At 52.1% G+C, this 13120-nt stretch overlaps 1 protein-coding gene and 1 long non-coding RNA gene across 3 annotated transcripts in view; one reads left to right on the top strand and one right to left on the bottom strand.

The window, feature by feature from the left end:
- Positions 1–5543: 5543 nt before the first annotated feature.
- LOC132417076 (uncharacterized) lies at positions 5544–10369 on the bottom strand. Of its 2 annotated transcripts, XR_009517750.1 has the most exons (4): positions 10196–10369; positions 9165–9279; positions 7939–7997; positions 5544–7674 (listed from the first exon to the last, which is right to left on the bottom strand). It is a non-coding gene; the product is annotated as an uncharacterized lncRNA (long non-coding RNA). The 2 variants fall into 2 exon arrangements; XR_009517749.1 differs by lacking the exon at positions 7939–7997 and having other exon boundaries at positions 10196–10347.
- A 95-nt stretch (positions 10370–10464) lies between these two features.
- CHST8 (carbohydrate sulfotransferase 8) overlaps positions 10465–13120 on the top strand; it is a 121420-nt gene continuing 118764 nt past the window's right edge. The window contains exon 1 of the mRNA XM_060000681.1: positions 10465–10772. The gene's annotated coding sequence lies outside the window, so the exon portion shown is untranslated. The remainder of the gene's footprint in view (positions 10773–13120) is intronic.

Raw genomic sequence — 13120 nt, 5'->3', positions numbered from 1 at the left:
TGTAATAACCTATAATGGAGAAGGATCTAAAAAGAATGTATATATACATATATTACATATATGTATAACTGGATCACTTCGCTGTACACTTGAAACTAACACAACATTGTAAATTAACTATACTTCAGTTAAAAAATAAAATAAAAGAATTTTATCATACCAAGTTATTTTTCTTGCTGACAAAATTGGAACAGATATAACAAGATCTTATTTGACTTCTATTAAACCTAGGTACAATAAAAGTATTACACTTAAAACAATTTTTTCCATATGCTTTCCTCATTTTCTTATTCCTCCATTAATAAAGAGCTGCACTATTTCAATATTGTCAGAAAGTATAGCCATTACACACTATACTCTTTCTTTTTTAATCTTCAATTATTCTTAATTCCATAAACAACCAAATATTTAGAGCTCGTGTTCATCTCTTTATGTTCATGTTTCTCTAGTCACTTTGGTTCTCTGGTAGATTCCTCAGGAAGGGCTCAATATTTCCTGAATTTTTGCATATTGGTAAGAGTTTGTACCCTTTATACTTGAAAGTCAGTTTTCCTAGATTCTTGGTTCACATTTTATTTCCTTGAGTATCTTCGGTATGGTACTCTATTTTCTTGTGACACAAGTGTTACAGTCAAAAAGCTGGTGATAATCCAGTTTTCTATCAAATCATAGGCTACTTTTGCTTACCCAAAGGAGTTTTTTTTTAAGTCTCATTATTTTTACTAAAATTATACCCTAAAGTTGGTCATTCTGGGTCAGTATTCTCAGGAACATGGTGTGACCCTTCAATATGCCGTTTCAACCCTTTCTTGTTTATGACAGTTTTCCTTGAATTACAGCTTTTAACATTTGTTCCAAGCCCTACTTTTGTTTTTTCTTCAGGGACTCCTATTCTCTGCATGTTAAGTCATCTTTACCTAGCTTCAACATTTGTCACTTTCTCTTGAATTCTTTGTATCATGTTCATTTCTTATGGAGTTTTAATATTTTTTTCCCATCTCCTATTGCTTCTAGTGCAATATCTGTCATGTTTATTCACTCATGTATTCTTTCCAGTCTAGTCTTAATTTCTGAAATATTTTTTCTTTTAAACCAAATTTTTTCCTGAATTTGTCATTTCATTTCTGAGTTTTTAAATTTCTGATTTATGTTGTTATACCACTTCCTTAATTTCTTATGGCTTTCATCTTTGGAAACAGTAGGTTATAGCTTCTTATTTGTTTGTAAGCATGTCTTTCTTTATGCTTTTCAGTGTCCGTGGAGATGGTATTCTACTCCTTATTCTCTCTCTCTCTCTCTCTTTTTTTTTTTACTTTGTGTGGGGTATGACCTTGATCCTTTTCCTGTGCTCATTTCTGTAAAGAGGAAATTAATTTTCCTGAACTTTCAGGAGGAAGTTTAGTTCAAGGTAGCTTTTCTAACTTCACAAAGCTCCCTGTTTCGTTTCACGCAGTTAAAAGGTCTGGCGGTTCGATTTCCAACGTCTGGCTCTTATAAACACGTCTCCACTTTTATCTGGATCTTCTGTTTCCTTCCCCTCTTTTATCCCTTCTCGGTTCAGTTCTGATTCCTCTTTCAGCAGTGTCTCCTCCTGAAAGGAAGACCTGGCTGGTCAGTTTCAGGATGCTCCATCCCCTTTACATCATCTTACCTGATGCCTTTTGCACTTACATGCTGTTGGAGGGGGCAAAACGCTCCCAGCTTCAGCTACTGTTCTAAAACGGGATCTCTATGCTTCCCAGCGAATACCTACTGGCTATCTGGGGGGTGCTCATGTTCTCAGACATGACAAGCACCCTGTTTCTTCCCTTTGCTGGTCTTCTGATGTTTGGAGGGATACGTTGCCCACCACTTTTTTTTTTTTTTTTTTTTTTTTTTTTTTTTTGCGGTACGCAGGACTCTCACTGTTGTGGCCTCTTCTGTTGCGGAGCACAGGCTCCAGATGCGCAGGCTCAGCGGCCATGGCTCACGGGCCCAGCCACTCTGCGGCATGTGGGATCTTCCCGGACCGGGGCACAAACCCACGTCCCCTGCATCGGCAGGCGGGCTCTCAACCGCTGCACCACAGGGAAGCCCCCACCACTTTTTTTGTTTGTTCATTTGTTTGCTTTTGGTTGCACTGCGTGGCTTGTGGGATCTTAGTTCCCTGACCAGGGATCAAACCGAGGCCCACGGCAGTGGAAGCACGGAGTCCTAACCGCTGGACTGCCAGGGAACTCCCATTGCCCACTAGTTTTACTGAGAAGGTTTCCCGTGGGTTTTAGGTCTGGCGACCTAGTAGGTCTGTCTGGTTTTATTAGGGGATTCAAAATTATACCACCAGCACTGCTGCCATATTCTCCAAAATGCCACAGGGAGAACTTTTAACCTTGGCTCCCTAACACAACCAAGGCACGCTTCATCACGACCGAACCAGAGGACAAAAGCTATGTAAGCATTAATTTGTGTAGAGTGTCTTGTGCTCATAATGACATTGTAACAAACTCTATGGATCCCCTCAGCCCATCTGAGTTCAGCCCAGGAGATGTTTCCAACCTTAAGCTCCTGCATCTCTTTTCTCTCTCTAGAGCTTTCCCTGGAACCATCAAAACTTGTTAGCCTGCCTTGAGCTTCCTGAGGTCACTCTCAAATAAACTACCTGAACCCAAACGCTTGTCTTGGGTCTGCTTTTGGGGGACCATAACCCAAGACAGAGACTAAGCTGTGTTCCAGTAGCTTTGCCTGTTCCAAACATTTCTCATGTCGTATAACCTGCTTATGATGTTCAAAAATGGGATGATGTTGGCTTAATATTTTTAATAGCTTTGATGAGCATCTTTTATTCCACACAAATAAAATGTTTGTCTTTCCTTGTCTACAACCTCTTTACTCCCTCAAAAGGCCCTGATTGATTGCTTCCCCTAGACAGTGTCATTCCTAAATGCTACATTTGTTTTCCAGAATTCAGCAATCCTACCTTCTAATTGTAGAGTCTACCCTTTTTCTGGGCGTGGAAGTGAGAGTCTTTTATCTGTAGGTGCCGAAGTATTCTTGATGTTTAACCAAATATATGTTGAATTATTGTCCCCTTGGTTCTCTGTGGCCGTTGTCTTTTTTTTTTTTTTTTTTTTTTGCCTGCGTTGGGTCTTCGTTGCTGCACGGGCTTTCTCTAGTTGTGGGGAGTGGGCTTCTCATTGCGGTGGCTTCTCTTGTTGTGGAGCACGGGCTCTAGGTGCACGGGCTTCAGTAGTTGCGGCGCATGGGCTTCAGTAGTTGTGGCGCACGGGCTCTAGAGCGCAGGCTCAGTAGTTGTGGCGCACGGGCTTAGTTGCTCCACAGCATGTGGGATCTTCTCGGACCAGGGATCGAACCTGTGTCCCCTGTCTTGGCAGGCAGATTCTTATCCACCGCACCACCAGGGAAGCCCCGCTGTGAGTCTTAGGAGTGAGAACAGGCCAGGTGAGATTAGGTCAGGTCAAATGCTACCTCCTCCGTTAAGCCCTTCCTGATCCCCCCGGGGAAGGTGACTCAGCCACCTCTGTCATGGCTCCATCATAATCTGCCTTGCATTCTACTCCATACATCTGTCTTCCTCCTTTACTGTGAGCTGCTCTTCCCTTTGCTTCCCCCATCCTGTCCCTAGCAGTCCGTCCATGAAGGTGGGGCAGGACAGTCTGTGCCTAAAGGCAGGTGGCCAGAACCATAGAAGGGGCTGGGCTTCACTCACGGGCTTACCTCCAGCTGGTGCATCATCTCAGCACACCTCTAAACAGGGCTGAGCCTGGTTCATGCCCTGCACCCCGCCCCCGAATCTTGGGACAAGCCACCAGGGCTGGAACAGGCACAAAAGGTGGACTCATTTGAGCCCAAGGCATCCAGGAAGCTCTATCTGAGGACAGGGATGGGGGACAGAGCGTGACAGGCTCCGTGCTGGGACCTGCAGGGCTGCCTCCATGCCACAGGGCCCTTCACGTGGTGTCAAAAGAGGCGATTTGGGTTGTCTTGTTTTTTTTAAAGCTAACTTGAAACCCTACTGACAGCAAGATGTCTCTGGCACAAAAGCTGACAGGGAGGCAGCGGGCTCACTGTTTCCATAGCTACTGACAGGACGCCACTGGGCAGTGCTTTGAACTCCAGAGCATCTCAGGCTCTGCTTGCAGGATGAAGTTTCCTCGGCTCAGGGAGAACTCAGCAACGAACCGGCAGTTGCTTATCTCAGTTTCTGTCGCAACGGCCTTCTATTTTCAATGACAGGGTTTAGTTTCTCCAGGTATGCAAAAGGATTTCCCTGCAGAACGCTCCTGCACCCAGGAATCCTGGGAAGCCGGAGATGTCCCTTCCCCCACAAACCTTCCCAGGTGGTGTCATCTCCTTCCAAAGCCTGGTGACCCTGGCACATTTTCTGCACTGGGGGATGGCTTCGCAAAGTGGGGAGGGGAGTTTCCTGGGCGGCTGGCTGGCTCTCAGAGATGTGCTGGGCATGGAATAGGAGGGGCTGACAGTTAAGTGTCAGCACGACCTGCTTCCAGCTTGGAAAACCTTTGGAGGGTCTGAGGAACTAAACCTTCTCAGGATTTTCCGGTTTCTCCTTCACGGGGAACCTGCAGGAGAAGGGTTCAGGTGCTTCCCTCCAAGGTAAACTCGGGTGTCTCCTGTGGAGCCATCTTCCCACAGAGGAGTGGGTAGCAGAGGCTGCAGGTTAGGGACCCGGTTTGGGTGTTGGACCAGGGACAGGCATTCCTGATCTGCTGCCCTTGGATGTCCCTCTTGGGGGCATATGCTGCCTGATTGATGGGCTTCTCCTGATCTGTTTCCTTGGATGCATCATGCAACCGGACTGGCTTTTGTTTTCCGTCCCGGTGGAGAGATGCACGCTGCCAGGCGCTGTGTGGGCCCCCGGCACACCGTGGAAATGCCACTTGCTCAGGATCGCCTGGAGAAGAAGGGCAGTACCTGCCACGGCTTTATCATCTCTGCCGTGGCCGCCCACGTGGTTTATGGCACAACTCGCCTTTGCTAAAAGGGTCTGAGAGAACCTTGAGACTAACCCACTGCATCTGGGAGATTCTTACAGTATCTGTCTTCAGGAAAGCACACATCGCAACTGAGCTTAGTGACCGTCTTGCTTTGCGGCTCTGTGGGCACAGACCTGGGGCTCCTCCAGAATGCGCTTTTTCTAGCCTGGCTAAGAAATTGCCACTTGTGTGTCCTCTATCTTTGTGTCACATTTCTAAGCTCATATGATGATAAACCTCCCCCAACAGGGAAGTCTCAGGGTATATCTCCTTACCCCATGGCATGCTCCCAATGGCACCCGATAAATGTTTCTGGAGTGTCCCTATGGAAGTATTTTGTTCAGCTCAAAGCAATCCTTTCTTTTCAAAAATCTCCAAACATGATTCTTAATACTAAGCATTACATTTAGAATAGCATTCAAGTTTGCATTTTTAAAAAACGCTTTTATCCATCTCAGGAACTCAGAAGATACTTAAGCCCCATTTTCTTACCACATAATGGAAAGAGATGAAGTGATTTATGCCCCTTGGTAAAGGCATATGGGCTGATGATGCTAGAGAGGAAATTCTACCCTCAGAGACCCCACTGCCTCTCTCAGACCCCATGGAGCCCTGGATGAAGCTGAGTAACCTACAGCCACTCTACTCTGGGCAGGGACCGGCAGACACATGAGAAGCTAAGCCGTGCCAATCCGGGCTAAGCCAGAAGGAGTCCTAGAGGATCAGCAAGCTCTCCCAATTAGGGAGTGTTTAAAAAGAAGTACTATTTATTTATGTCATACAGTAATTTCCTCATTTTAATAGTCATCTCAGTTAACGACTAACAAGACATAGCCTGAAAAGAAGGTCAGCCAGGTGAACTTGATTGACTAGGGAGAGCTCTTCATGATGAGCTCGTCTGTACCTGGATGCAGACAGACGCACAGGAACACTACAGTGGCAAGAGAAGTCCAAACTCATTTATGCTCCAGGTAGGGAAGACGTGCCCCCTACCAGCCGATTTCCACTGTCTTTGACTGACAGTGAAAAAGTAAACTTCAGCCCAGCCCCGCATGACGTGAATGCTGAATTCATTTGGTCCAAATGAGATAGCATGTACTGAGTTGTGACGTATAAATAGTCTAGAATTGTAAACTCTTTACCGCAAAGTAAAGAGAAAAATCTCTACCATTTATGTTCAGGGTCTATTGGACCCCCTCCTGCAGTTAAGCCCCACCTTAGTGTCCTCTCCCCATAGGCAGACGGCCAGAGGATGATGGGGCCTAAGGATTCGTGGGAACTGAAGGAGTGACCTGCAGCTGACTAGCTCAATAGTGTTTTGTGGTTTGTTTTTGTTTGTTTGTTTGTTTTGCTTTTTAATTAAGAAGCACCAAAATGAACTTGATATCGGCAAGACTCAACAGAGAAACCAGGCTGGCTCTGAGCCCAGTTTGCGTGGATAGGCTGGACTTGGACTTAAATCTATCCGGCTGCTTCTTGGACTTTGGAGTCAACAAAAGGCCATCTGCAGACCTGTGGATCTTAGATTGGAAGCAGGGTATCCCTTCCTGTAAACCCCAAGGGTCCTCTAGCCCTCTGCCCTGGTTGCTGACGCTAGGCTCCCTCTCTGCTCTGAGATCCCCAGTGTCCTTTCAAGAAGGCCTCCCTTTTTACTCAAGTTAACCACAGTCAGTTTCTACTATGTGCTACCCAGGAAACCCTATCTGTTCCCCAGCTCTCGTCGTGTTAAGGATGGACACTGGTGTCCCCAGAAACCTGCTCTTTAAAAAGGAACTGTTCTTACGATGGTGGAATTTGAGAAATTATAACAGGTATCTGGTACACGTGGGTGCCTGGAACCCCAGCAGCATTGCTAATGCAGCCAACTTTCACACAGGCATGCTGACATTCAGGGAATTTCAGGCAACTCAACACAGAAGGAAGCAAAGCGATGTATTCCCTCCAGCTCCTCAGAAACCCAAGGGTGGACAGAAAAGGAGAAAGGTCACGGCGAGTGGAGGAAAGGAGCAGGGAAGGGACATTCATCTGATAAGATCCCAGGGGGCCAAGGGAACCTCTGGGCCTCCTTTCCAGGTGAGGAAATTTTAGGAATCATGGAATCACAGCTCAGGCCTGGAGGAGCCTCAAGAACCTGGGCTGCACTCCCCTCACTATTCAAATAAGGAGGAAAGGCTTGGCCACCAGCCCACAGCAGGACCACAGCAGAAGCAGCTGGGAAGCAGCTAGGCCCCCGGGGAAGAGTCCTCCATCTGAATGGTGCTCAGATCAGCATGTCCTGATGTGGTGAAGAGACTCTCATGATATTTTAGAGGCCAGTATAGGGCCAGATGCTGGACACCTAAGCCCTGAGGTGGTTGATCTAAGTGTGATTTCAGAGCTGGCCGGCCCCGGACTCCACTTTTCAAAATGTTTTCACACCCTTCATCTCTTCTGCGAATCCCTGCTGCCCTAGCGGGGCGGAGTCGACTGTTCCCATTTTGCAAGTGAAGAAACAGGATGGGGAGGGCTAGGAGATTCGCTCAAGACCAGCCAGCCGGCCCTTGGAGACCTGAGACAGACCCCCTGGTCCATACCATCATTCTCTTCTCTCTCCCGTGGGATCAGGGAGACAGATGCTCCCAGACCTGCCACTCCAGATGACTTCCATCCCCCTCCAAGAACAGCGTCCTGGTGCTTCTCACTGCAACAGAATGGAAGGTTTAGAACTTAGGAGTCAGCTCTGCTACCCGGTTTCCATGCCCTTCATCAAACACAAGGTGCTTTCCCTGCTGTGCTGTCTCACTTCCCCGCCCCAAGGCAGCAAGAATCTCCGCTGCTCCAGGGAATGGTCCGGGGCCCAGCAGGGGAGGGGTGGTTTGCCTGCTGCCCTCCGCCAAGCCTGGCCAGGCCCCCTCCTGCACCCACCCCTTTGGCCGTAACAGAATGCCTTCTGAACCCCTGTTACCTCTCCTGGGGCCTGGGAGGTGGACTCAGGGGGCCATCCAGTGCGAATGTCTTTTTACCCTAGTTGGGATGCAAAGGGAACAGTTTGCCACTAATCTTTCAGTGGAGACACACATATCAAGAATCGTAAGCGAGCACAGGGCTTCCTGCCTGGGATTTGCAGTGTTTCTCCGCCTTCCTTGCTGCAGAGGCTGAGCCTGACTTTCAAAAAAGGGCACACAGCCCTGGACAAATCCCGAGGAGGAAATCTCAGTGTACGTTGGTGCCAGGGACCTCAGGCCCCCTTTGGGGATTGCCCTGAGGGCCTCTCGAAACAAGAAGGAAGTCTGAGTGCAAAACTGAACATGTAGCATATGTCAAAGGAATGCAGTATTTCTGATTCCTAGTCGGTCTGCCTGAATATTAGATGCAAATAAGTGCTAATAAGTACAGTTGGAAAAGCTAATGGAATAACCGTCCTTCCCAGTAGGATCACTGCACACAGATGCACAGGGCAGCTGAGACAGCCTGGCCAGCCACACTCACCGTTAGCCTGCCCGGGTTAAAGCCTGTGTAGACACGTCCTGTGGAAGCAGAGCTTGTATAGACTCATCCTGTGGAGGCACCTGTGGTCCAGAGCCTCCTCCTGACTGTAGGGCTGGGGTCAGGGAATCGGAACTCCTCTCCTCATCCTTTTCCCACTGTCCAGTGAGTGAGTGAGTGTGTGTGTGTGTGTGTGTATGTGTGTGTGTGTGTTTGCCCGAGTGAGTGTGCATGGTACTGAAGAGGTTCCCTTGACCACCAGGCTTCAGCAACCAGCCCAGCAGCCCAGCCAGCCAGCAGCCAGGACCCCAGGTGGTGAGAGGGGGCTGGAGGTGTAGGGACGAGGGGGCACAGGGGCAGGTAGAGGGGCAGGGAACTCCGGGCTCCTCAGGAAAGTAGATTTCTGCCCACTTCACCACCAAGCCCTACCCCTTGTTTGCCACCTCCTTTCCTCCCTCTCAACTCTGACAGCTTTGGGTCATGGGATGGATAAGGACGCCACTGTCCTGCTCTCCCTAACACTTGAGTCCTTGTCCCTTACATTCAGTTTGTCCAATCTGCACCTGACTGAGGTGGAGCAGGTAGATTGCAGCCATACACATCCCCCTCCCTCATATGCACACAAGTAACATGCAGCCAGTGGAGCATGGCTGGGCCTAGGGCCCTGGTCTGGGAGAGGGAACCCCAGCACCGAACCCATTCTACCTTGGAATCAGCAGCCCAATCCTGGCTCTGCCATCCTCCAGATGTGTGGAATCCAGCAACCTGGTGGCTTGTGACTTGTATGCTGGGGGGTAACCTTGTACCTCAGTTTCCTCCTCTATAAAACAGGAATAATAATGCCTACTTAGTTGTTGCAGAAACTAAGGGAGATCATGATAGTTTATCAGCCGATAAAATGAGAGGAGGGTGAACATCCTTCACTTTATTTTACTAAAGGTTTCTCTACAGGTTTTTGAAAATACTGGGTGTCCCTTCAAGACTAAGAGGTGACCGATTAGCAGTTTCGTGTAGCTCCTGTGAGAAGCCAGCCTGCCTTCCTTCCTGGCACCTGCCGGGCCCCTGCAGGTGGGGGCTGCCTCTTCTCTGGAAGAACAAGGACCATAATATCAGAGCCCCCCACCGACTCCCTTCACGTCCCTGCTCTGCCCTGGCTTTGTGTGGCTACGGATCTGTCACGTGCCCACTCTCCTCTTGGGGGGATGTATGCAGAGGGGTTGGTTGACCCAGGTGGACCTCGTTCAGGACCCCTCCCAGCTCTCAGGTCCATGACGCAACAGGGACTTCAAGGAGGTAGCCCTCAAGGGAGAGCCTGAGTCATGGGGCGCTTTCAGCAGAATCCAGAGCCCTAGGAATGCGGGGATAGGTGGGGACACGGGGGCTCGACGCTGCCCAAGACCTTGACCGAATTCCACCGAGGCTGTAGCCCAGGGACCTTTCACAGTCTTCCTCGACTCTATCCAATGCGTTTCCCCAGCCCCGCGCCCCCGCAGAGTCGGGTCCTAGGCGCGCCCTCCTGCCCAGCTGTGGTCACGGCCCACTCTGGTAACACCTAGTCCTTTCCCGGGGTCGGCGCCGGCGTGCGACCCCCCGAGGCAGTGGCAGCACTCTGGCCGCGGTCTGGAGCCAAGTGGCAGCCGGGAGTCCGGCTCTCAGGGAACCCGGGAGACCGGCGCCACGCCGGGCATCCCCACCCCCACCCCGGCGGCCGCCGGACCGCGCCCAGCGGCGTTTACCTCCCAGCGCGCGGTTCCTGGGGCCGCCGGAGTCGCAGAGCGCGCGGGGGCGCGGAGCCCGTGAGCTCCCTGGAGGGACAAGTCGATCGCAGGAGTGATCCCCTCCCGACCCCGCCACCGCCGCCGCTTCCACCACCGCGGGGCGGGGCCCGGGGCGGGGCCCAGGCCGGGGGCGGGGCGCCGGGCGGGCGCGGCGCTATTTCCAGCCTCGCCGGAGGCTCCGCTCACACTTCGCTGGGAGCCTTCCCAGCGCGAGAGTAGGATCCGGCGGTGCAGTGAGAAGAGGAGAAGAAGACGACAACGACGACGGCGGCGGGAGGGGGACGGACCGGAGCCGGGGACCGAGGAGGAACACGCCGCCGCGCCCTCTCCCTCTGCTGCGCGCTCCGGTGGCCGGCCCCACGCCTCTCGCCTCACCCACCGCACGGGGCTCCGCTCCGAGCAGGAGGAGGCACCAGGCCCGAGCTGGGGCGGGGGTCCTCCCTGCAGCCCGGGCACACCGGAACGGAGGATTCGCCGTGGAGGACCGTGCCCGGGCTGGTGGCACCCGAGGCCCCGCCAGCGCCGGCTGCGCCAGGTAGGTGCGCTGCGCCCCCGCCCCACCCCTGTCCCCGCCCTGTGCCGGCTCCCGCCGGGAGCGGCGCCACGAAGGGTCCCGGGAGGGCCCGGGACTGCACTGAGCCGCATACCCGAGAACCGACGCCGGTAAGAGTCCCAAGCCGCGGGCGGAGATAGAGCGCGCGGGGTTCCGGTCTGGCCGCACTTTGGGGACTGGCTCCAGTAGCGGGAACTTTAATTAGACTTTTGCTCCTTGGATTTTAGTCGTTGCCGCGCGTCTGTGAACTGCCACCCCGAGGGCTCCCTCGGTCCCTGCGGATCCTCCGCTCCTCTTCTTCGCCCTGGATGCTGGGCGCGGGGAGGCAGCGTCGGGCCCGGAGAGAGCCGGGCTGGAGCCCCGGGGCGCCCAGAGCTTTCCCGCGCGCTGGGGACTGGGACTCGGGGACCGGTTGTGGCGGGCAGGGGCGAGGAAGGAGTTAGAGGCTGCCTTCTTGGCTTCCTACGGAACGGCGGAAGGTGCCTACGGGTTCCGTCGCGCGCATCCTCACCCCACGACTCTCCGGGGCACCAGCCTGTTTTGTACTCGAGGAGAGTGTGTGTGCGTCAGTGATCGTGTGAAGGTGTGTGCGTACGTGTGTCTAGTAGTGCAGGAGCCCAGGAGTGGGCGGTGAAAGGATCCGCTTTGCCGCGGGACCCAGCCGAGCTCTGGCGGCGGCTGCAGCTTCAGCTGCTGGCTTCTCGTTCTGCACACCAGCCTCGCCCGAGGCCTCCCCGGCCGGGCGAAGGCGCATTCGCGGGATTTAGTTGTGCCAGTGCTGGCGCTTGTGTCGGAAGTGACCTCTCTCCCTTCCCCTAACTTTGCGGTAGGTCTGGGCTCCAGGCCCCGCGACCCCGACGTGGAGCTGGCGCGGCAACTATGCAGCGCCCTCGGCTGTGGGCACTCGCTGCCCGGCTGTCTGTCCTAGACGAAAAGTAGGGGCCAACCCTGGGACTCTCTGTCCCTTAGCCGTCTCCGATATTGCGGTGGACCCCGGATCTTTGGGCCCCCTCCCACCTGTAGGCTGAGCCGTGATTGGCTATGCTAAGGAGAACGGGTTGGGCCCTCTGTATCTGGCGGAGATCTGGCCTGGCAGCGGAGCCTGAAGGAGAGGCCTGTGAGTGAAGGGACGTGTGTGTGTGTGTGTGTGTGTGTGTGTGTGTGTGTGTGTGTGTGTGTGTGTGTGTGTGTGTGTGTGTGTGTGTGTGTGTGTGGCGGCGGGGGGGTGGGGGTGGGGGTGGGGGGCGGCGGTTGCAGAGGCGTAAGGGGCAGAATAGCTGCTTCCCCATCCCTGGGCTGCTTACCAGCTGCACTACTAAGCCCACTTTCTTTAGCTAACCTCTCACATCTGTGTTCACCTTGACCCTTGCTCATGGGATGGAGAACTTTTCCTAAGTCCTGCCCTAAAACAATGCAGCCTCTGGGGCAAGAGTGGCAGAGCCCTCTTTAAAATTTCCCAACTGTCATAGCCTCTCCTGCCCACCCTCTGCCCCTGTCCCAAAGGCAAGGCAGATAGGCCACCAGAAGGGGTTGACACTCTGGTCCCTGGAGGAGACCTTGTTTTAATCCAGACAGCCCACTACATATGGCAGGACGGGTTCTGGGAAGCCCTTGGCGGGTGTGGAAGCACATTCTGAAGACTTCATCAGACTTGCCTCTGTGAAGTGACCCAAAGGAGGGATAAAATTCAGACCCTGAAGAGAACTGAGTCTCATAGGATGATCGATAATCCAATAGCAGTTAAATAGAAAAGAAAAACCCCTCAAAGTCTGACCCCATCCGTTGCCTGGGACAGAGGGAAGGCATAGCTTATTTATTTACCTGGAATCAGACTCCACAAGAGTGATTTATGTTCCCCCCAGTATTGATTTTTTAAAAGACCCCAAATTTAAAAGTCAAGGCTCTCTTAAAGCAAGGTCAAGGATTAATTATTTATAGAGACACATCCATCAACCCGTGCGGGGGCTCACTTCCAAATCGCCTGAGTGGCCGAAGGAGCATTTTCTGATTTTCCCTGGTTCCGGCGGGGAGAGGAGCAGCCTCACCTGACCTCCTGGGCTTGAGCTTTCCTGAACTGTGACCAGAGGAGGAGGCTTTGTAACTCAGCCTGCTGTTTGAGATGCCTTTTTCATCTTGTAGCCAGAATACCACTTGGGAAATTTCATGCATATTTGGTGTGTTTCCGTAATGAACATTTACTGATTACAGCGTATCAGGGGAATTTCCTTTTTTAAACATTTATTCAAATCTCTGTTTGTGTAAGCTAATAAGTCTGGGAAAGTTCAGTAACTACTTTTTGTGCTGTATGGTTCTTGGGAGGACGTGCCTGG

The sequence above is a fragment of the Delphinus delphis genome, chromosome 20 (assembly GCF_949987515.2).
Source record: "Delphinus delphis chromosome 20, mDelDel1.2, whole genome shotgun sequence".
Classification (NCBI taxonomy): domain Eukaryota; kingdom Metazoa; phylum Chordata; class Mammalia; order Artiodactyla; family Delphinidae; genus Delphinus; species Delphinus delphis.
The sequence above is the reverse complement of the archived record's forward strand: the minus strand, read 5'-3'. Positions and strand labels throughout refer to the sequence as shown.